At 26.9% G+C, this 26405-nt stretch overlaps 1 protein-coding gene across 2 annotated transcripts in view; it reads right to left on the reverse strand.

Annotated features, from left to right (window-relative positions):
• The window catches only part of LOC123299806 (uncharacterized protein DDB_G0283697), a 43856-nt gene extending 18496 nt beyond the window's left edge, over window positions 1–25360 (reverse strand). Inside the window, exon 1 of one of the 2 annotated variants that reach the window (XM_044882170.1) lies at window positions 25281–25360. The gene's annotated coding sequence lies outside the window, so the exon portion shown is untranslated. Of the gene's footprint in view, window positions 1–3826; window positions 3879–25280 lie in introns of those variants that run through there. The other variant, XM_044882171.1, reaches the window with a different exon arrangement.
• Window positions 25361–26405: the final 1045 nt, after the last annotated feature.

Genomic DNA, 26405 nt, shown 5'->3' on the forward strand with positions numbered 1-26405 from the left:
CAGGAATTTCCTAAATAACAGGCCTAAACCAAAATCATGAATTAGTTACAAAGAGACGACTAGTTCTTAGTTTTTTTCTTCACAGTTAACGACGAAGATCTCATTAATTATTGTTTTCAATTTTAAAAATTTCTCGAAGTTTTTTAGTAACCAAAGTTGTAGGAAAGAAAGTTTAATATCAGTCATCATCAGGTCATTTTTTTTGGTTTTTATCATATAAAGTTTGATTTTAATTCATTTTAAAACTTTCAGCGTAAAATTTTTCTAAGTAAGAAAGAAGACATGATCTGATGACAAATTTTAGAAAACTTTATTTCCTACAACTTTTTCTATCAGTTGGGATCCTAAGAGAAATTTTGAATGACCCTTAAATGAAAAGTATTAAATGTTAGGTTAGGTAAAATTATATTGGCTGTCCACGAAGGACATACTTAGACTATAGAGCCTATTGTGATACCATATATGTGTTTTAACACCTTTTCGCTGATAATTTCATTTATCAGCTCCTAAATTTCAGAGGCTGAGTGCACCTCCTTCATGCATATACAATGCACTACACCAGTCCATCACAACTATTAATTAAATTAATTTTGTTGCGACGGCTAGAATAAGCATACCGCGGACAAAATTAGTTACGCCTTAACCAACTGAGCTAATAGGGCAACTATTAAAGGTTAGAAGAAAAAGTTTCCCCTGAAAGAAATTTTACTAGGATGCTCTTTTCAATAAACCCTTCATTTAAAGGTATATTCAGATGTGTCCTTTAGAATGAGACATTCTGTACACAGCTTATAAACGGAGATCATTTCATTTGAATTATTTTGTAATAGGTAGATATACTATACATCCAGTATTTCGAAATAAATAATAATAAATCGTGCAAAATTTCCGTTAAAAATACACTGCATGCATTAGGAGTAATTGTTTTGGTAAATATTGATAAATGTTATGTTAAGCCTTAAGAAATTGATGTTAAAAACACTCTTTTCTTATTTCAAATGATTTGTTTTCATGGTTTCATCACAATATGAATAATAAATAACACTAAGAGTGGAAAAAAATTACAAAATCGTTTCAATGCCTAAAACAATTTTATAATAAGTAGATAGTTTCATATTAGTTAGCTTTCTTATCTTTTATGCTTTTTTGCCCTTTCTGTCTGTTTAATTGGCACTAATTTTGGAGAGAGTTAAAGCAAATTCAGATAAATTGGTAGTACATAGTCGGTATGGTACTGAAGTCGTGTGAGTGCGACCCCTGTAGTCCACACGACTAACTTTCCAGAGGGAAAAAACATTAAAAAAAGGTCTTGTTGGCCATCATATATTATTTTTCGAACATGTACACTTTTCAGATTCTGTTTATTCAATTTTTTCCAGTTTTTTTTTATTACCATTAAAAAACGGCTCAACTAATTCTGCTGAAAGCTTTTAATAAAATTAATTTGATCTTAATAAAATTAATATTTGAACAAAAATATTGATCCATACTAATTCAACTGCCGCTTTTGGGTCAAAATTATCTCAGAAAATCATTAGATTTTATAAAAATGTTTAGACAAAATGTTTTGCCTTTTTGTCTAGAATAACGTAGGTATGGTTTAACCTTAGCCGTTATATATCTTTTTTAGAATTGGCATGTTTTTGTAAAACAAACATTATACAATGCAGTTAATCCTAACCCACATATCGTTAACCAAATATGCATTTGTAAATCAAATATTTATCGTAGGCAACGAAATAACCGTTGAATGAACTTAAAGAACGATTATTCTTTGACCGAGTTTTCTCAGAATATTAAAAATTAATAAAATAATTATTATATAATTGTGGGAGGAAGAAAATAAATTAAATCTTTCTATATGAACAAGTTTTTAAGAGCGAGTAATACTAACTACAATAATTTTATCATAATGATTTATATATAAAAGAATCTGCTAGTAAATCTGAACCGTCTTTAAATGCATCTTCTAGGTTCGTGCAGATTACATCATTCATACTTAATTGATTTTTTACAAGTTTGTGATGAATTTTATTAAAAAAAAAACTTATATATTTAAAAAAGGTTAATCCATAATACGTGTAGGAGTGTTAAATAAATATGTTTACATTTTTTTTATTAATAATAACGGTTTATCATATCATGTTATTTACTTTATTTTAGGTGGAATCTTAAAATTCACCCACGAAGAGTGAGTGCATCTAAAAAGATTTCCAGCATAAAAATTAAATTAATTTTAAGTTTTTTATAGCTTGTCCCTGGTAGTATATGTTTATTTGTTTTTTAAATTTTCCACAATTCTATACTTCGCTAATATTAGATAAATAATGTTCTCTTAAAAAAGAAATAAATCTCATACCCTTGTCCTTTTGAAATTAGGCGCCGAAAGGAATGTGTGCCAATATTGGCTTTTTCAAATTTTATAAGTTTGGAATCCTTAAACGTCGACGTGAATTTAATAGATTGTGCAAATTTAACTTGTATACAAAAATTATTTATTTAAAATTTTTCTTGAAAATATGCGATATAATTTTTTAATATCTGGATTCGCCAATAGATGTCAGCAAGAGTCATATTTTTACTTTAGACTACTCAAACGCCTCCTTTTTGTTATGTTATAATTTGCATTGTATTTCATTAACTACGTTATACACCAATAGATGTCTGATGAATTTTTCATGAAAAGACGGATAAAACGACATTTCTGATAAATGAAACCTAGCTAGATCGACTTATCGCCCCAAAAAACCCCTACATACTCATTTTCATGAAAATCGTTGGAGCCATTTCCAAGATCGTTGATATATATATATATATATATATACAAGAATTGCTCGTTTAAATATATAAGATAATTTTTTAGATATCCGTTGCTGAATGACTAAAACGAACTGCTATAGTTTCGAAATATTCGTCGACCGTTTGTTCCATTTTGATAAAATTGATATCGTAGGAGATTAATTCTGATAAAATTGATATGGTACCGAATTTAAATAAAAAAGTTTTAAATGGTTTTTTTATTTATTGTGTAAGATTTACTAAAACTTCTGAGTATTTAAGATTTTGCATACCGGTTTTCGATTTTAATCGCTCACCTTGAACAAAAAATAAAAAAAGAACGAAACGTGTCGTAGGACACTCAGTAGGAAATATGTTCTTTTCGTACAAATAACTGAATTAGTTAGTTTTGTAGTATGCTACCTTGCTGGTTTAGTGTAATTAGTTTCTTTTAATTGTTTTTTTTCTCTCTCTCTCGATACTTTTAAAGAATTAAATATTATAGCTTCTTTAACTCTATTCTTTATGTATTAATTGTAATATTAGTTTAAAAAAGACATACTATCGATTTAGTAGTCAGTAGTCAACCCAATATATGGGTACATTACCCACAATTTAATTGATCAGGATACTTAATATGATATAAAATAAAATTTCCTTCTACTTACTTTAAAATTATCTCTATTATATTTAACTTCTGATAACTCACAACTAATTTTTGAAAAATTCAAAATTTCTTTTATTCCTAATCAATCATGAACACAAGTTAATAAGTTCCATGATCAAATTCAATGTCAACAATGTAAGTTCCGAGCAGACTAATTTTTACTCGGGCAATAATTTCCATAAATCTTTATCTATAGAAATATTTACGGTCAGATTAACATCAGTGTATGATGATCTTTACATAATTAAAACCTTGTTTTGACTTTTTGAAGGCGATTTAAAACTTTGGTTCGATAATATTATTTACGAAATAATCCCTGATAGGCAGAAATAAACAATCTTAAGAAAATTAAAAATTGAATAGTTCATAATTAATATTTACCTTGAACGTTTTAAAAAGTAAAACACTTCACTTGATGAAATTGAAATTATAATGAATAAATAAAACTAATTAAACTAATTAAACTTAAAAACAGAACTAACAGAAGATTAAAAACTTTAGTTATTTCTGTATATATTTACACAACACATTGTAAGAAGTAATATCATATGTAATTCAAACTGAACAACGATGATGACTGAATTTAAGATGGCATAAAATATTCCACATAGTCGTTTGTTGTATAGTCGTAGTCCGTTGTGGAATATTCAAATTGTGTCTGTAAAATTTATTTTTTTTTTTTGTATGCGATTTAAAAGCATACATATACAATATTCATTCATTGACTTGTTTTGATTATCATTATAGGTATTATTGCAGGTGGAAAGTGGTAAACCTTGAAGTAACTTGTTGGGAGCAGTTATTTTTTTATACCCTGTATATATGAAATATATATAAAGGTATACTAATTTTACTCCCAACGCTTAGAAATATTGATGATACGAACAAAATTTTAGTATAGATGCTTATAAAGTCCATTTCCGATTGTCTCTTTGTCTGTCCGTCCTTCAACACGAAAAGAGATATCAAGCAGAAATTTTTATACTTAGGACATAAAAAGTGAGTTTGAGTTCGTAAATGACCAACATAGGTCAATTGAGTCCGCAGGACCCATTTTGTCATTAGAGATAGAACAAACTAAACTTCTAAAACTCTTATACTTTTGTTTGAAAATTTTGTTCGAAAACATCATTGCTTATCCGTGAGGGTCAAGATTAGGACATAAAATTAGTGTCCATTTTCTCAAAATCAATAAAATATAGGCAGTTGAAAATATGCAGGTAACTTTAACTAATGGTTTTATGAAAAATTTCCGAAAAACGAAAAAAAATTCTTGAATATACTTTAAAAATACTTTCAAAATTTTCGAAATTTTCGAAAACCAGTATTAAATTTTTATAATTTATTAAAGATAATGCAAGCATTGGCATTCAACACTTTCTATATCGGGTATTTCAACAATTAACTCAGACTATCGTTTGTTTTCACTTATTTTTTAGTATTTCTTATCTATTTTAAAACATTCTGTGTTTGGAATCGAAAATAGAATATTTTTGTTATAAAATTGTGGCCAATCTTTGCATTTTATGTCGTCTGGAGACGAAGGTAAGGCGGGATGTTTACTTTCTCCAGGTTCTCTCCTATTTTTATGAACTTCTCAAGAAATTTGACGACTGACTATACGCTCATGACGACCGAACGACTCCCGTACTTGTTTTATCGCCTGCAGAGGCTCATTTTGCACGAATTTAGAATCATCACTGGTCGAAATGACAAGTAGAAACTCAAAGGGACTACTGACTGTATTTTCAGATCGAGTAAATTTTATGTAACACTTATTTATACATAAGTTAAATATATACGATATAAGTATATATACATACGATATAAGTATACATGTATACATACGATATAAGTTAACATGGAGATACCAACATGTGCATAAGAAACAAACCCTGTTTTGTTTTAGGAATATTATTTATATCTATTAATTGAAACTAAAGTAAAATTGAAAACTCAGCCGAAAATAAGGATTAATTTTTTGAATTATGAATAATTATTTGAACTACAATGTATTCATTATCAGTATTTATAATTATACGTTGAATATTTACATTCCTTTAACTCTTTGTCTTCTGATAGATACTTTTCGATAAGTTGGAAATCGTGATCATTTTTTGTTTGTATGTTTATGATTCAGCTAATTCATATTGTTTATGGCAATATTGTAGTCAAATACATATTTATAATACGAAAATAAATAAATGTAAGTATTGGGGTGGCTTGGAAATTTAATTTCAAATATCTTTTCGATCCTTCGTTTATAAAAATTTTGCACGAAACTGATGGGATAAATATGAGAAAATTTTCAATCATGAATTGTAACAAATTAAATTATTTTTGTATAAGTCTAGAACATCACATTGTAAATAGGACCAAAGTTGTAGCACACTGAAGTAAAAGTAAAAAAAAATTTTAACTTTAGAATATTGCAACGTTGTTTTTATTGTAGGTACAAAATTAAATATTACAGGTCTTGAAACTTTTTTTCATCTTTATTAACATTTTTAAAGAAATTTCTGGGAATGTAGAAATTTCCGTGAATGCTTTTAATCACTTACTAATTTACGATTATGCATTTGTTGGATGTGGGATAAACAAAGTCCAGTTCTAGTTCCTGATAATCGATAACAAAAATCGTACCGTGAACAAATTCACCAAAACTTTAACTACTTTATAAAATTCTCATTCATTATCTTTGGTAATCGAATAGAAATTGATTGACTGGATCTAGGAGGTCATTTGCATACTTTGAATATGTTGCGGACTATACGAAAAATTGTAAATTTTAAATAATTGATGTTTAGTTTATTTGAAAACAAAATTATAGACAAATAAATTCAGTAATTACTTTTGTTGTACAAAACAAATAAATACCATTTTAAGTTTACTTTACTTTTAGACGTATTTATAGTTCTACGGTTCTTTATAAATATGAATAATTCATTTTTTTTAACAAGGTTATATTGTCTCTCTCTCAAATAGAATAATATAATTGTAGGTATGTATTATTAAATTAAATATACAAAAAAAAAAATGGTAAAAAAACGGTAATTTAAAAAGTGAATATAAGTGTAGAAAATATTATTAAATTAATAACATATTACCTTGAAAACATACAAATCTATTTAATTTTTTAATCGATTTATGGATTAATACTTCTACCATGAATACGATTTTTAAGTACCTATGCTTAAAAATTATAAAAATTTAATCTTAAAAAGCGTTGAATGTTCGATATTCGTTATCTTATTTTTTAGTTTAAAGTAAAAAATTATTAAATATATTTCTTCCCATTACCTCCCCCACGTAGAGTAGTGAAAACACACACCTTCAATCTCAACTAAATTTTGTTTAGAGCGCTGCGGAATAAAATATTGACCAACGCTAACTAGTATAATAGCCGTTTGAAAAAAGCCGCTACTATATTACCATAAGTTTTTTTTTTTTTTTTTGAGTAATTTTGACTGTTTTTGAGATTCTCGATTGTCGAATAATAATGACATTCTGATATTCTGTATAGTTAGTAAAATTGTTTTCAAAAACGCACTCTTTTGTAATATGGTGTAGATTGATGAATAAAATCAATTTCCTTTTATTAGCCTAATGGGTCACATTTCTACCATACATGGTACCATAAGTATTACAATCTAATACAAACGGTTACGATCGCTAGAAGTGGTTGCAGATTTGTTTTCAATCTTAGTATGAAAATTATAAAAAAAATTGATAGAAATTTCATCCCGCAGGAGATAGATTCGAGTTTTCTAAATCTAATTTTCTAACTATCTTAAAGTTATCGTATAGATACCGTCAGAAGCCATGGGAGAAAAAAAACTATGCCTTCCTTGTTAGAGTATTCTAGATACGGATCTGATAGGTAAATGACATTTAGATATAAGTACATGTCATTTTTATAATATATCGAGCGGAATTAAAATATGAATTATTATTTGCTTAAAATAAATATACATAATGAATTAATTAATGAGGAAAAGGAAGAAATCTGTATTTTAAATATTTAATATATGTGAATATTATTTATAGTAATTGTAATATATTAAAATTTTTTTTTTTTTTTACAACTATATAGAAATTTTAAGAAAATGAAAAAAAAATCTAGCAATAAAATATTTGTTTTAGAAAGGTTTTATTTGTTTTAGAAAGGGTTTTAGAATTTGCTCCATTATTTTATATTCCAAAAACCAACTTCATTTGTTTAACGTTTGACAAAACTTATATTATTTCTTATTATTTGTCCGCTTTGGAAGACAATTCCCACATTATTTTGTACAACTTCGGAAGAAAAATTTGTTATAATTTAAAAGTTTTTAAGTTTGTGCGATATTCAACTAGATTAAAATTGTGAAACTTTCGAATTTTTGCAAAATGGATCAAAATTCTCTATGGTCATCAACATTAAACAAATTTTTATCAATTTTAAATCGGCCTTCAAAAAAACTAAACTTAAAACAAGTATTTTGTATAATTTGAATACGAAATGCATTTTTTCATGTGCCATGAATAAATAATCCTGTAGCCTTTAAACAAAAAAAAAAAAAAAAAAAAAAAAAAAAACTATTTAAAATAAGTGAAAACAAACATTTGATTGAGTTAATTATTGAAACACCATGTATACACAGTGTTGATTACACTGGCACATTACACATACATACATGTCACACATAATTTGCGCCCTCACAGGTAAACAGTGATGTTTACGAAAAAATGTTTCTAACAAAAGTTGTTAATTTTTTTATAAGGAACATTTTTTATATTTAAACTTTTGTTCTATCTCTAACGAGTTAAAAGATGGATCCTACGGACCCAAGACCCAATTGACCTATGTTGCTCATTTACGAATTCGATCTCACTTTTTTGGCCCTGTGCACGTTATAAAAACGAACGGACGGACGGACAACCGGAAATGAACTATTATATGATTCTATGAACACATATACCAAAATTTTGTTCATAGCATTAAGCGTTCCAAACTTGGGACTAAACTTAGTATACCTTGCTATATTTCATATATACATGGTATAAAAATAATAACGATTGATATATTCCTTTAAAATTGTTGAATATAATCAGTTTTAATGAATTAATTATACTTTTAAGTAGTCAAAAAAATTTACATATTTTACAATCAAAGTGAAATATTAATGTTTTAATGAACATCATTATAGTATTTAAACAAAATTGAAGGTTAAATTAATTCTTGAACATTCTATAAAATCATTCAAAATAATAGTAATTAAAAAAAAGACAATAGAGATAATAAAAATAATAAACCTAAATAAATATTCATATATAAAAAGTTTATATTTTAATAAAAAACAATGATTATTTATTTTAATTATTGTAATTGATTTTAACATCAAGTGTTGTGCACTTTATGTCGTGCAAGTATTCACACATATTTTTGAATATACATAAACATAGTAAGTTTCGAATTTTAAATCAGCCAAATCATTTAAAGAAGCCAATAATTTTTTAAAGTTCATTCATCCGAACATGAAATATACTTCAAGTATTTTTGAACAATTTAAATAAATCCAGTGTTATTACTTTTTGGTTTTGTTTACTTTTAATCATGTATACGATAATTATTTACATTATGGTCTCTCGATTATAATTGCTGATTTTTAATATGATACATACAGCGTAAACTTAATATTGACAAATATCTTGTCTGGTAATCTTAATTAAAGGGAATTTAAAAAAATACACTCGAACCCGGACTTCTTAGATTCATATCAAGCGCTTAACCAATTAACTCGAATGGGCTAATTGGTAGGGCGCTTGAAATGAATCCAAGAAAATCAGGTTGGTTTAGACATTACGTCCCAAATTTGATTTTATTAAATCATTCTTAAGACCTATAAACCAGATAGTTGTGTATTAAAAATAATACAATATAGTTTTATATGCATTTCTGCATGCAGGTAAAATAGATAAAATGAAAGTAGAATTAATTACAAAACGCATATCTTAGAACAAAATGTAGGATAATAATAATAATAATAATAATAATAGTTAATATTAAACTATTAAAACAATATTATTATTATATTTACGAAACTATTTTTTAAAATAAAAATCACACTTTTATAATATTAATTCCCGATTACCTTCACTTTACTTTACCTACTTCAATCTGCTATCTGTTTTTTTTTTTTTTTTTTTTCATATTCTTTTGCAATATATAATATACCGACATCGAACGACTACGACCACAATGCAATAATGCAACCAATAATAATAATAAGAAACAATTATATCAATATTATGAGCATATTATAGTTAAGGTAGTTTTATCGAAAAGGTGTTAAAAATATCATGTTTCATGACGTATAACATATACTACAATATGTCACTTTCATTCTACTCAAAAAAGTATTATTTAAAAAATACACTTAAAGTACTTACTGTAGAACATACTTATGGTAGTACTATCGGTAAAAGACTTTGCATTCAGAATTTAATGAAACTTGGCATAGTTGTCCATTATTTAACATTATAATATCATAATTAATCAGTTAAATTTTTGGGGGCTTTCAGAGAACTGAATAAAAGAGATTTTAAAGATATTTTAACATTCATCCTTATGGGAAATCACAGATTTTATTTTATTTCACAAAACTGGACGTTCAGATTTTTAGTTCTCAAGTTTCATTAAATTCTGAATGCAAAATCTATTACCGATAGTACTACCTTAAGTGCTTACTTTTGGTAAATTTCACTTGCATTAGGATATATCCATATGATAGGCTTTAAATGTATTTACTTTAGCAAAAAATTGAGATTGCAAACTTCTAGCTACTCAAAATTATTGATCATATTATTTAAAGAGCGTAACGGAACTTTGGTTAGTTTGATAATTTTTTCTGACTTATGAGTAGCTGATTTTTCAATTTTATCAAATTCTTAAGAAAACTGAATTTACGAGTGAATTATCTTAACAATAATAATGACATATTTGTTGCATTTTTTTTTTACACACTCATTTGGAAAATATTTACACAATACCGCACCCAATTTTTTTTTTTTTAATTTTACGTGACAGTGATTTTATATTGATTTTAATAAAAATTTATTATTTTTTGTCTTATTCCGACCATTATGTGTCATCGAATATGTGATGTGATTTCTTTAATTAGTTAATATTGATTTCAAAATCATTTGGTAAATTTAATTATAAAAACATTGTTATACATTACATTTTGGGGAAATGAAATTGAAACAAGATGAACATGATTGGAAATATTATTAAATAAAAGTGAAATTTAAAGAATTTAACCTTCTCTTCCCCATCTTAAAAAAGCATTATTTGATATTCGCTCATTTTTAGTTAGTGTTTTGCGTCCATCAACGTTTTTTTGTGTGTCCACAACCGACATTTTTACAAATAAATTGATCAAAAATCGAATAAAAATTCTAAATTAACTGATTATCGTCGCGAAATTTGAAACTCTTTATGATCTTCCAAAAACGTGTCTGCCAAGGCACTGTTCAACTATTTTTGAAAAGACGAAAATCGTTTAGTTAATTTAATGATGCAACTCGACATGAAATTAGCACCCATAGAAAACACTTAGTTCCAACACGATGTTTTTTTACAATGGCACAAAAATTTCTATACTTATTTCAATATATTATAAATATGAAAGTAAGGATGTTTGTTTGTTGGTTTATTTGTTTCGCTTTCAAACAAAAACTAATTAATGGATTTGAATAAAACTGTGCAATAATATAGCTCATATATCAGAACACATGGGCTATAATTTACAAAGATATATGTAAAAAAAATTAAATTTAGTCTAATACATTTCACTACGCCATCTATGAGCATCATTTTGAACCATATATTAAAGATTTCCGTAAAAATGGTGAACAATTCATGGTCACCTGCTCTGATACATTCAATGAATCCAGACTATATTACATTTTCCTGTGCAAAATAATCCCTACCTCTATTTTGAGTGTTATGGAAGGGTCATAAGTGAGAGCAAGAAAGGTGGAGGCAACACAATGGTCTATACTCCTAAGCCCGGAGAAGCGGGTATCAAGCTATAGTTTTATGAAGACAAGAATTTATAGAGACAGACTGGGACATATTTATAACAACAAATACATTTGTAGAATCAGCCATATTCACTTAAATCACTTTTGCACATTTAATTTATGTGACCTTCTTGATCATATAATTTTTTAGAATAAATTTCACCCAATATTGTTCAAACTGATCAATGTTGGTATTATATTTAAATTAATTATAAATTTGGTTAAATAATCAAATTATTTCATAATTATTATTTTATAATAATTAGTTTTATATGGTTTTGTTGGTAATGTGTAGTAAATAAATATGGATTTATTATTTTATCATAATATACTTACCCATTCAGTCAATTTTGCACAACGATTTCTACTATTATATTAAATATAAAATACGTGTTGTATTTTGTTATTACTTAATCATTAATATACTTAAGTATATTATATTTATTTTAATTGTGGCCACATATTTATATTTGCATTCTAAATATTATATAATAACACAGACAGACATTTATTAAGGTGATTCCATACGTGACTGACACTACATTTGAACCAAAATGCGTCTTAATTTGCGTCAAATTATTGTTTAAAATTATTGCGTTCTTGAACCGGAAGCCAACCGAAAATCTGATAATAGAGCAACATCTGCGAATCAAGGTGTGTAATTCGTACGCACAACGTATCATTAAGGAAACAAAAATACTGGCTAGTATGGCAATTTCAAGGTTGAAATTTTTCATGATTTACGTAATACTTTCTCTACATTAAAATACAATTTGAAAACCTTAATTACATTGCCTTGAAAATATAATTATATCAAAATTAATATTATTTTTAAGAACATTCTCATTATAATATAAAATATTTGTACTTACAAGGTGTCACAAAAGTAATATTCCTATATAAAAGGTTTTGCAGGTGATACTCATGGTAGAATTATATCTATACAGGATGGTATTTTATAACCACTCGTTTTTAGAGAGAATGATACATAAAAATTCACTAGAAATGGGTCTTGAACCGCTTTTGTTATGAATTTAGTATGCCTCTCTTGGTATCCTATTAGCGATATTTTGCGATCTCAAAATTACCCTGAAAAATAGGAATAATTGTTTGTGTTGGAACAAAAAGTTTTCAATGATTGATATCAGGAATTTCAAGTATACCGTGAGAGTAATGGAATCTTTTTTGTGGAAAAAAGTTATTTAATTTGAATTTTGTATTTTGTAGGCTTCACAACTTTTGTGATACCTTGTAATTTACTTTACTTATCCAGTTTTAAAAATAATAATTTGATTTAGTGAACGGTGTTCTCTGGCGCACAGCGATGTACTAGTGAATCTTTCATTTTATTTATTTATAATTCTTAAAACAAGTGAAAACAAACAATTGACTGAGTTAATTGTTGAAATACCATGTATAGGCAGTGTTGATCACTCTTTCACATTACACATACATACATGTCACACATATACCACTAGTTCGATTTACATCTAGGCATATAAATATCGCGAGTATGACAAAGTACATGCGTTAAGCAATGCATCTAAGTAAGAGATATTATAGATGTTATATGAAATTGCAAAAAAGACTTGTATCGTGGCTTCGATGCCTCTTCAGCTGTAGAACAGTTCTTCTGTTGTGTGCCTGCATAGAGTGGGAGAGAACACATGTATATAATACTGCTCACTTAGATGCATTATATAAAAATTTCAGCTTGATATGTTTTTTCGTTTTTTAGTTATCGTGATGACAGATGGACAGACGACAGACAGACAGACCGAAAATGGACTAATTTAGTGATTTTATGAACACCTATACCTAAATTTTGTTCATAGCATCAATATTTTTAAGCGTTACAAACTTGGGACAAAACTTAGTATACCTTGGTATATTTCATATACATAAACAAAAAATCGAAAAAAATTTATGGTTTCTGATTTGAATGAAACTTAGTATATAAGGTAATTTTGACCCAAAAAATTCAAAAATCGTATTCATTTGTTGATTGAAAGCATAGTTTTAGAAATATCACCCATTTTCTCATATTTTGGCTCGATATCTCCGAAACTAGTTGCCTTAACGTTATATTAATACCATTTTTGTAATTTATGGGTCATAATTACCTTATAAACTGATTTTTACCGAAATCGGAGCCAACATTTTTTTTTTCGATTTTTTCGATTTTTGTAAAGGGGTACCCCTTAAAAAAATTCCAAAAAATCGAAAAAAATTTATGGGTTCTGATTTGGATAAAACTTAGTATATAAGGTAATTTTGACCCAAAAAATTCAAAAATCGTATTCATTTGATGATTGGAAGCATAGTTTTTGAAATATCACCCATTATCCCATATTTTGGCTCGATATCTCCGAAACTAGTTTCTTAATCGTTATATAAATACGATTTTTGTAAATTATGGGTCAAAATTACCTTATAAACAGAGTTTTATCGAAATCGGAGCCAACATTTTTTTTTCGATTTTTTCGATTTTGTATAAAGGGGTACCCCTTAAAAAAATTCCAAAAAATCGAAAAAACCAATACTTCTAATTTTGGAATAATTAATAATTTTGAAAGGAATACGCAAAGTTAATTTTTGATATGGAACATTTTTTACATTTAAACTTTTGTTCTATCTCTATCGGTTTACAAGATGGGTCCTACGGACCCAAGACCCAATTGACCTATGATGCTCATTTACGAACTTGACCTCACTTTTTACGTCCTGAGTACGTTGTAAAAATTTCAGCTTGATATCTTTTTTCCTTTTTGAGTTATCGAGTCCACAGACGGATGGACGAACGGACGGACGGACGGACAACCGGAAATGGACTAATTAGGTGATTTTATGAACACCTATGACAAAATTTTTTTCCCAGCATCATTATTTTTAAGCGTTACAAACTTGGGACTAAACTTAATATACTATGTATATTTCATATATACATGGTATAAAAAAATTAAATTGTACAAACAAAATTGAAAGTTTAAAGTCGATGACATATCCATTAATCGTGTTCACTTATAAAAATTATGACAGTTGAGATTAAAAAAAAAATGAAAAAGAAATTAATATAACATTTATAATAATAAAAAAAAAACTTTTAAAAAATATAACGCCTTTATACAATTGGAGCAATTTAACTTTCATATTTATACACTTAATAACGCTTCATCAGTTTGATGTCTTTGGTCAGACCATGTTGATAAAGACTCTAATTTTATGTATTTATTTTCAATTAAATATCATACGATATCTATTACGTATGTCAAGTATATGTCAAATATTTTTATCCATAATTTAATTAAAGTTTAAACATTAATCATAATATTTTATTTCGGTGAATAGCCGTTCACTGATTACCTATGGGCAAAAAATCTCAAAAGCTATAGATAAGGACTAGAAAGTTAAAATTTTATTTTTAGTCGGAGATTTAAAACATGTTGGTTAAAATTTCCAATTAATAATTAATCAAAAAAAATTTTTTTTTAAGTTGGAAGTTGTATAATTCTTTGAAAAGGATACAATTTTACAAGTCTTAAAGGACCGCAATATTAGATAGGAAACCCTAAAATGTTCTTTGGATCATTTTGATCAAAAGCTCTCACGACCACAAACATTTTTAACGAGTAGTTTTCGAGCTACGGGCGATCCAAGCTACGAATATGTTGTAATTTTAGTATATATGATTAGGAAAATGGCTTTCTGTGAAACTATTTAAAACCACCCCGAAAATGTGCTTCAAATTTTACTGATCAAAAACTCTCATGGCCACAAAACTTTTGAACGAGTAGTTTTCGAGCTACGGGCGACCAAATTACACATATATTGTATTGTAACTATATGACTAGGAAAATGGCTTTCTGTAAAACTTTTTCAAACCACCTCACGGCCACAAAATGTTTTAATGGGCAGTTTCTGAGCTACGGGCCGCATAACTATAATATATGTGTAGCTTTGAAAGCCCGTAGCTGGAAAACTACCCGTTTAAAAACTTTGTGGCTGTGGGAGCTTTTGATCAGAATGATTCAAAGAACATTTTAGGGAGGGTTAGAAAAAGTTTCATAGAAGCTTTTTCTTTTATTTCTATGAGTACTATCCGAAACAGATAATGAAGATAGATCACTAATTATCTTTAATATATGTACATTAATTTTAAAAAACAATAATAGCTACTAATAATAGAATTTCCTTAATAATTATAACTATCCCAGCTAATATATACATATTCATGTAATTCTTATTGTAGTTAAAGGTAAAAGATACAACTTTTAACATCAACAATCGCTTTATAAAAATATAATAATAATTAAAAGGAAGGATATGATTGTTAATATAATAAATACTCTTTTATGAATGGATGTATTTAAAATAATATTTCCATTTCTATTTCATAAAACATATTGAAATGTAATTTATAAATATATTATATTAATATTTAATATAATTAAATATATTATTTATATACCTATATAATAGATTCTTATAGATATTAATTATTTATTATAGATTATGGATAATAACACTATTATTTATAAATTATATGAAATGAGTTCATTTTTCTTTTTTTTAATTATTCGCTTTTTTTTACTGAATGATTTAAGATTCTTTTACACTTTTTGCATGCTAATTGATTTTGGTACAGAAGTATGGCCTCGAACTGAAAATAAATATCAGTACAAAGCTGACTCTCTTTATATTCTATTCGCACTGTACTTGAGTTTTATTGGAGGCGTTTCCATGGTAACCATACAATACTTTAATTATAGAATTTTATGGATGCATATATAATTGTATGGATTGCATTTATGACTTACATTGAAAATTTAATATTATTGTCTCACAAATTTAAATAAATAATTATGATAATTTACATTTGAAAAATAATATTTGTGCAATTTGATTTCTTATTTTCACAATTTTTAATGCATTAAGTTTAATTAATTAGTGTTTTTCAATAATTTTAATTTGACATTTTCTATAATATTAACATGTAAAGAATTGAAAATTAGTCACAACAGCCTCCTTTATCACCAAAATTTGTCACTAGAAGCGCTGTATCGTTTTTATTGTCCCTACCATGACTACGCACACAACGAATAATGGAGTTTCAAAAACTATATTACTGTGATATTATTGTGAAAGTTTCCCAAACGGCTGCTTAGAAAAATTAGAAATTTAGCTTATGCCATAAGGTTAGTGGCGCTAGAGATTTTTCTCGAAACAGAATGATGGAATATCTATATCTTTTGATTCTTTTTGATCACTGCAGAGAGCGTCTTCCACAAAGTCCTCTTGAGCTATTGTGACACTTTGACGGTAAAAATATTTATAAATTCAGAATCACACCATTCTTTGGAAAATGAAAGAGAGAGAAAAAAAGAATAATGATGGTTTTCAAACTTTTGAGAGGTTGATTGTCTAGTTTGAAAAGATCGGTCGCGTAGACTACTAGAAAAGCTTCGTACTGGTTTAAAAACCTTAGTTTCCAGAAAAACGCGTTAAAGTTTTTAGTAGCGCCGTTTTGCATAGAAAATGGTTATAAATTTGTTTTTTCTACAAATTCATAAAATTTCATAAAATTTTTTCTGGAATGCTGAGGAACATTTACCATTTTTCTGTAAAAAATTGATTTTTTAAAATTTAAAATAAGAAAAAATTTCTTCATATCTTGACTAAATGTAATAAAATTAACAAACCATAACTGAATAATCCTGTAAGTATTATTTGAACAATAAAATATTAGAGAAAGTACTACAACTAATAATCATTATTGATTTGCTGATTACTGAATGAATAGTAAAAGATAATTTTTTTTTTCAGAAAATCATCAGAATAATTTTTTTTTAAATTATACACTCAATTATAAATATTTTACCATAACGCATGATTTAAGAATAAAAGTACTATTTAACAGGCGAGTAAAGTTAGTTTAGAGCCATTTACATTTATTTGTTTAGTAAATCATCAAAAAATATATTTGATTTTATACAGAGTGCTTCGTGACTTCATGCTCAATTTGTAAGAGTGGATTCATTATGGAATTTTAAGTCGAAAATATTTTGTATATTTTTTGTCGAAATTCAACAGATTATGAAATATGAGCAATTATTTGAGTCAAGAAAGTAAAATTGAAAATTAATTTACTAAATTAATTCAGTTTAGTGTTAAAATTATGGTATGACAACCTTAAGGTCTGGAATCCCACGCTTAATTTGTAGTAGGAAAGTATTTTCCATCTAGTATAGCCAGGAACACAGGTCCAATCTAATAGCCATCAAAGTTTCTGAACTTGACTCCTATGGACTATTTTTTGTGAGATATGTCATAAAAATATGTCATCAGATTTAGAACAACGAATAACTCAAGTTTATCTCGATCTTGTATTGATGATTTCACCATAAGTGCTAAGTCGAGCAAAATATTCCAGATCTGAGGCTTGTTTGAATCTGGATGCAGGTTTGGAGGGTAATTTTAACCAAATAAGGATATTTGGACTATTTTTAACAAAATTACACGCACTAATAAAAGATTGGATTTTTACACTGTATTTAACGTACCACCCTGTACCTATAAAATAGACTTGAGTATCCATTTCATAACACTCACTTTCTTTTGTTTATAAATAATAAAATCTTATCAAAATGTTTTATATTTCATCGCGAAAAAAAAAAGAAATATCATCAATAAAAAAATATGATTTTAATATTTAAAGTTATGTAATTTATAGATACATATTTATTTACTAATAGGTTTTTTTTTATTATTATTGAATATAGCTACTTAAAAAATCGCTTTCTATAATACATTTATTTATGACTTAATCTTTGTTTAAATATAGAAGAATTATTAAAGTCCTGATATAAAATTCATATATTTACTCCGAAAATAAAAAAGGTCAAATCGTAAGAGGCAAATACAGGCCAAACTTTCAATTTTCAGGGTATTGTAAAAACAATTTAGTACAAATGTTTATTTGACCGTACTTTTCGGTTTTGCTTACATCTGTCAAAAAGCGCATCAAATTTAAATTTCCATAAAATTGTAACGGCATTGTAACTGGGAATCTATCGAATGTATGTAGATTCGATAGATGCGACTTTGCTTTGTTCACAAATTTTATCTATAAAATGTTTTACAATTTTTTACCTAATTTGTTTCTAGTTTCAGCGATCAAGTAAAATGATGATTTCAACATTAACTTATTTATGAAAATTGGTTTTCGATAGTAAATTTGAGAATATTCTCGTTTCTTTTTTGAACAGAAAAAGCGAAAAAACATATTGAAAAAAACTTTTTTCTTTTCTTTTCGTAAGCGTATCTTTACGCTTACGACTATTTACGATTTTATTTAATAATTAACTTAATCAGAAAACTACCGATCTTGTTTGCTACAGGTCATTTTCACCATGGCTTGTATAACATACAACATAAGTAAAAATATTAATTTTGCAAACATTCCAAAGAGAAAACGGAGAAATTAATTGTATATGGTGGAAGTCAGCGATATTTAGTGGTTCAAATAGAAGGGTATGAATGAATGTTTTAATAATTTTTGATGAAAATAACATTTCTAAGTCAATTTCTTTTTTTCTGAAATGAACATAGGTATAAAGGGGAAGATATAGCATCTATAGAATCAAAATTTTCATTTTTTTGTTTTTTATAGTCTTGCATTAAAATATCACAATGTATGTCTCTGTTTGTAGCACTTTTATTACTCCATACGTATTTGTTTTATCAATTTAAATATTAAACAACCATCGGATAAAAACATACGAACCACGGTACATGATGTGAGAACCATAATGTACCATGGATCACACCATATTGCGAACAGCAAATGATATTGTATGTAAATGGATACTTGTTATCGTATTTTTGGTGTTTTTATTGTATTCTATTTACCTGCGGGATATTTCATTTTTTATATTATGGAAATCGTGTTTTTAAAATCTAAATAAGTAGTATCTCATTTTTCTGGAATCGTAGTCCGAAAAGATTTGCAGTATCACCAATAAATAGTTGCTTAGAAAGAGGAACTTTAGATTTTAACACAGAAACAATTACAACTTCGAATGATAAATATAAAAATTTTAATATACAATGCATATTGTATCTATTGTATCTTACTCAGCCTGTAACATAATCCACTATTGCATATTTATATAGAAGATTATATAAGATTATACTTATAGATATCTTAATTCCATTAGTTTAGTAATTAATAATTATATAATCCAAGTTTATGAGATTCTCTTTAAAACATAATATGAATAATTTTTTGAAATACTTTCGAATAGCAATTCAAGAGTTAATTACAAAGAATAAGCATAGATAATTATATTCACAGAATAATTATATTAAAATCGAAAAATTAATTGAGATACTAAAAAATTAAACGCCTGATTTTATTTATTTGAATTCTACATAGCTTATACATCAAGTGCTCATTCTGAAGCGAAATTTCTATGATTCCTTTTGTCTAATTTTTTCAGAATTGATGAGATTGATAGCATAGCTGAAATTGAAGTTTAAACCGTGGCTCGAAGTACTGAAACGTCGTGCAGAAAAAGTAAATAAAATATAATTATAAATATTGTCTAAAATACCTGTAAAGTCATTTTAATTCTAAAAATATTAATGAAACTTGGGAAAAGACGACATTGGCGTATTTTAGCTTTTTTATTAACTTTAAAACATTTTTATAAACTTTGCTTCTTATTTATGGGAGAGCTTGCAAAAATATACAAATTCATATAAACTTCTTTCTCCTTTGGGGGAAATCTATCAGCTGTTTAATTTTTCGGCTGAAAATTTGAAATGTTATGTATCACTAGGAGAATATACTCTTATTTTTATATCATGAATAGTTTATTCATGACTTTCAGTTTAATATTAAAGAAGCATACAAATGTAAAAAGTAAAGAATGTTTAATTTTTCTAGTGTATCATCTTAAAAATAATTTTAAATATAGATCATGTTATTCTTAATTAGTTTTACATTCACCATTTTTAATAGAAATAATATTATAGTAATTAATTATTATTTATAATTTAATAAAATATTTTCTAAAAATATATATTTACTGTAAACATATCTTTAAAATCATTTGAAATTACTTGTAAGTACAATATATATGTATAATGTATATAGAATATCATACTTGAAATTATTTCATTATTCGAAAATGGAGTAAATTTATGAAAGGTAGTAAGAAAATTGAGCAATTTTTACTAATACTTATTAAAGATGGGGAAATTGAGCACTTTTTACCTTCTTGATGGAATTTTACTAGTGTCAATTAAAAAAAAAGTAATAACTTTTACTATTTATAGTAAAATTTACTATCTAAAAGTTGTGTACGCCTAGGCTACAGATAAATTTATTTTTAATCCGAGAATAAAAAAAAAGAGTGTTAACTTTGAACGCTATGTGTGTCTGTCTATCTGTTTGTGGCATCGCAGTACCTAAACGGATGAACCGATTTGCATTTTTTTGTTTCGTTTAAAAAGTAATTTAATGGAGAGTGTTCTTAGCTATGTTTCAAGTGTGAGTTTACGGTTCCGTACCCGGAATAACTTAAAAAATTGGCGATGATCCTCAAAATTGGTTCAGTTTGGGGCTTTAAGGAAAAAGGTTATTTAACTGACTTGTAAGTTTATTATAAAGTTTGACAAATAGATTTAAAAAAGGAAAGTACAAAGTTAAGAATGTATCGGTTCATATTAATCAGAGACACGAAAAGTTTCTAATTTTTCTAACGACAGTACTTTCTAATATAACAAAAAGAGATTATAAAGTGATATTTACGATTTTAATGTTCTAAAACAAGCCGTATTGAAGGTTGATTAAATTAGTGACTTGAGTAGCCACAATTGACCAAATTTGTGAGATTTAGACAAAATCTGTTTTTCTATCAAATAGTCAAAGGGCCCAAAATTTAATGAAAGACGAAAGCTGTCACGAAAGAGAATTAATAATAGAACCAACGAAAGTACTTCGGAAGTATTTCATCTGACATAAAAGGTCTTATTCACTTGTTTATATAGTATCATCTAGGTTTGATTTGAATGCATTTAAAATGTGCTCAATCCACGTACGACCAACTTTACTAGTAATTAATATTAAATATTATTTTTAAAATATTTTAACAATTTAAATAATTTGAACAGTTATTTATGTAGGAATAAACTATCAAGCTAACACTTATATATAGCTATACGTATTAAATGATTATTAAAAATAATAATATTATGTCTAGGTAGGAGGCTTAAATTATTTATAATAATTTAATTTATTTATATAAATATTTCAACAGATTATTGTGTAATTTAACATTTCAAAAAAAATAATACATACATAAATATGCAGTATATAAGTTTTAATAATGAATATGATTTTTTTACATCTTAAATAATAATTATTATATACATATCTATAGAATGTTTTTTCAACTGCGGTACTGCAGTTTAGTAAAATTTATTATCTACAATTTAGCTCATAATAAATGTTTCCATTTGTAATAAAAACTGACAGATTATTTATTTCATTAAAAATTAATACCTGTTAGTATAAGACGTCCAAAGAACATCTTACCCACTTCGATATTTTGACAAAACCAGACCCTACCCACAGCTTGGTTAACTCACATTCATCTTTGTGGGAAACATGGGTACCAGGGCCCTACTATTTCTAAAACTTTTAGAGGTAGGTTAATTTTGACCACAAATTTGAAAAGTATGACCCAAATTTAGTATAATTCCATCCTAAGTTTATTAAAATTGGATTTAAATTAAATGTTATAAAACAAAATTCAATTTTTTGGATTTGATGACGTCATAAAGTTAAAAAAATAATATTTTTCATAATACACCCAAATTTTATCCGATTTGAATAAAATTTTTTTTGAAATCCACTAATTGTGGGCCAAACTTTTCATTTTTGATGTTATAATTTAGCTAACATTCACCTTTGTTTGAAATATCGGTACCAGGACTCGACAATTTTCAAAACTTTTAGAAGTGGATTAAATTTGACCACAAATTTGAAAAGTATGACCCAAATTTAGTATAATTCCATACTTGGTTTATTAAAATTGGATATAATTTGGATGTGATAGAGCAAATTTCAATTTCTTTGATTTTGATGACGTCATAAAGTTCAAAAAATCAATTTTTTTCATAATAAACCCAAATTTTATCCGATTTGAATGAAATTTTTTTTGAAATACACTAATTTTGGGTCAAACTTTTCATTTTTGATGTTATAATTTAGCTAACATTCACCTTTGTGCGAATCATTGGTACCAGGCTGCTACTTTCTCCACAACTTTTAGAGGTAGGTTAAATTTGACCACAAATTTGAAAAGTATGACCCAAATTTTGTATAATTCCATACTTGGTTTATTAAAATTGGAAATAATTTGGATGTGATAGAGCAAAATTCAATTTTTTGGTTTTTGATGACGTCATAAAGTTAAAAAAATTCGTATTTTCGAAATGGTATTTTTTGATAAGTAATGAAAGAAATGATAGTGAAATACTTATATAATTAAGTGCAACTTAATTAAACTAACAGTTTTTTTTATGTGTGTATTGTTTATTGAATATGCTTATGGATATGTCACAATATTGATTTATGATTGAAATGAAATCAAGGTGGGGTATTGCAGTTATTTTTGATTAAATAACTGTACTAATTAAAAGTTGCTTTTACTCAACAATATAAAATAATACTTATTATTATTAACTGGATACAATAAAACTAACAAGGGTATACACATTTATAAATTACGATTATTAAAACATATGTTACAATCAATTATTTATTGAAGTTTTAGGAAAATCAAGGTATGATACTAAAAACATTTTTTTTAGATTGATTTGTTCGTCAATTACAGAGCTGTTTGTCTTATGGATCAAAAAGTATTTCGATATTAATCTTTGAATCAGATACCATGATTAAGATAATAATCCGAGCTTTTTCTAAGAAAAAACTACGCTTTCCGGTCGTGGTTTTCCTTTTTGGATTACCACATTCATTTTTGTATATATATCCATAGTTGTCTAATAGATAAAATTTTTACCGTACGTGAAATATAAATATGAGCTTTGTTGCAATGCTTCGCGCTCCCACCCGAAAACAACTACGAGAAAGTTCATAATATTTAAAATGGTAAGATAATTTTTGACGATATCACTATATACTATGTAAGTATAGGGATGAACGCAAAACTGTACTAATATAAATGGCGGTAACAATATTATCAGATTTGAGTATCTGTCCCATATTTTGACATATACAGTCAAAAACGGCATCGGTTATAACGACATATCAGCTAAAATTCAATATTTATTGGAATTATACTCAACTATATCGACTTTAACGACCAGCACAAGTAAAAATACACTTACGTACTTTTTCGGTTTACACTAACGTACTTTTTCGGTTAAACTTTGATGCTTATAAACTTTATTTTGAGTCTTATTAGTTTCATTTTGGACCTTATTAACTCCATATATCGGTTATAGCTACCAATCGTCAATGAAATTAGTCAGCAATAACGAAAAAACAAGTATATACATATGCTTATATATTTTACTAGCCGTTAGCCCACCCGTTTCACTGGGCAACGGCAATTTACGCCCCAAAATAACTTTCTGCCCCGTTTTTAACCCCGCTAGGCGATGAGTTTCAATAAAATACGAAAGATGCCTTCCATCAATTCTATGACTGTGTATGCAAAATTTGAAATAGATTGGACTAAGAAATCAAATTGTCTTATACAAACTTTGCCCCCGCTTTTCCCTTTTTGGGGGTAGATACGTCATACAAAGAACACATTCTCCAAGTTTCAGGTCTCTATGATCAGCGTTTTAGGCTGTGCGTTGATCCGTTAGTCAGTCATTCAGGACAACGCATTTTATATGTATAAATGATTGGTTCCATTCAAATCTATATCTTTTGTATATGGATTTTATGAGAATTTCTATAGAATTTCCAATCGATAACGGTAAGCAATCTGATTTTCGATGCACAGGAAGGCACAACTTCGGATATACTTTATGGTCAACATCTTTTTCGGATATTATCCGAAGTTTCTCATAAAAGCAGGCAGGAGATGACTGTAAGGATTAAAACACTTTCTCTTTCTTACTTCACTCTCTTTGAATTCTTTTTGTGAACTATAGAAATATCGTGTAAGCCTAACTACCTGAGTGTCAGACAACTTACAACCTTGGAAAAATGAAACAGGAAATTTCAAGTAATTGTTGAAAGAGACGAAAAATCTTTTTGAGAGAATATGAAGGTATAAAATGGAATTTAAAATTCTATATAATCTAATTTTTCCATAGAAATGAACACATATGGCTATAAAACCCTTACCTGGTACTTATTTGTGGGAGCGCAGGTCATATTCAATTTTGCTACAATTAACATACCTTGAATGCACTTCTTTGCGCTCCCACCAATATTGAGAGTTTTGAAATACCTAGAAAAAATTTGAAAGACGTAAAAGTGATGTGCTATTAAAAATAATTAATCTTTTAACTTAATTGTCCTAAAAAAACAAAAAGAGACGAGATAAATTATCGCATAGACCGGCAGACAACGTACAGCCTAAACTACTGACGATAGAAACCTGAAATTTGGACCAATTAATCGTACTTTTCAAACATGAAACAACATTTATAAAATAAAATAACAATAAAATTTAACAAAAAAAAATAATATTAAAAAAAAAAAAAGAAAATTATACGTTACCTGATTATTACTTTATATATAGAGCATGTAATTTATAGAAACACCATAGATAAGGTAAGAAGATCGTAGACGAACACTTAACAGCAAAAGAAAACAATACAAAAATCACACAAAACACTCTACGTAGGTACGTGGTTAAGAATAATAATTAATACAATTAATATTATATTATCTTTATTTAACACATATATTAAATTAAAAACATACACTAAAATATAAAAAAAATTTCACTAAAATGCCATGAATTCACAATCCGTGCGGTTTTATTTTGTTATTTTTTTTATTTTTTGGTTGATTTAATAATTTTTTATTAAATTTTCTCTTATATTATTTTGATTCTCCACTTAAATATTCAATATAAATATACATTAATATGTATATAACAATTGCATATAATAAATAATTAATATATATTAAAAATATATCATAAATATATTTAAACATTTATCAAATTATTGATATTTATTAATGATATTGGTGATATTGCAATAATACCAAATTTTATATATTTTAAATATAAATTTATTGTTGAAAATATTAATTCTTGGTAATAATGTTTTAAACTAATGATAATCATTTGTGTGAAACTTTTTGATTTATTTCACTTTAAGTTTTTTTTAAATTGTCATTGAATTTCTTTTTAGAAACACACAACACTTTGGATTTCAAATTTACAAGATTTTTTTTTTTGATTTTGTTAAAATCAACAAAAAAAAAAAATGAAGTGTTTATTTTAATCTTGTGTGTGTATGTTGTGTTTGGCTGTGTTCACTTCCACTATTCAAATGCGGTGAATGGAATTAAACAACACGGAGTGAGTGCCATACGTAAGTATCTACCTATGTTGATAGGTAGGAAGTAGGGTTACCGATTAATTTTGGGAGGAATTTATAGCTCGAAAGTTTGCAGCTAATTCCATGGTATTGATAAAATAATGAACTTTTTCGGTGATTGAATAATTAGTTTTCGTAATTTCGTCTAAAATCGTTTCGGATATCGCTTTTCGTACAGGATTTTAAGCTATACCGTAAAATTATTGATCCAATCGTTCAATAGAAGTATGTTTTAACGAAATCCAAATTAAACAATTTTTTCTCAACTTTTTGGAATTTTTTTAACGGGTAC

This window comes from Chrysoperla carnea, chromosome 5, assembly GCF_905475395.1.
Source record: "Chrysoperla carnea chromosome 5, inChrCarn1.1, whole genome shotgun sequence".
NCBI classification, from domain to species: domain Eukaryota; kingdom Metazoa; phylum Arthropoda; class Insecta; order Neuroptera; family Chrysopidae; genus Chrysoperla; species Chrysoperla carnea.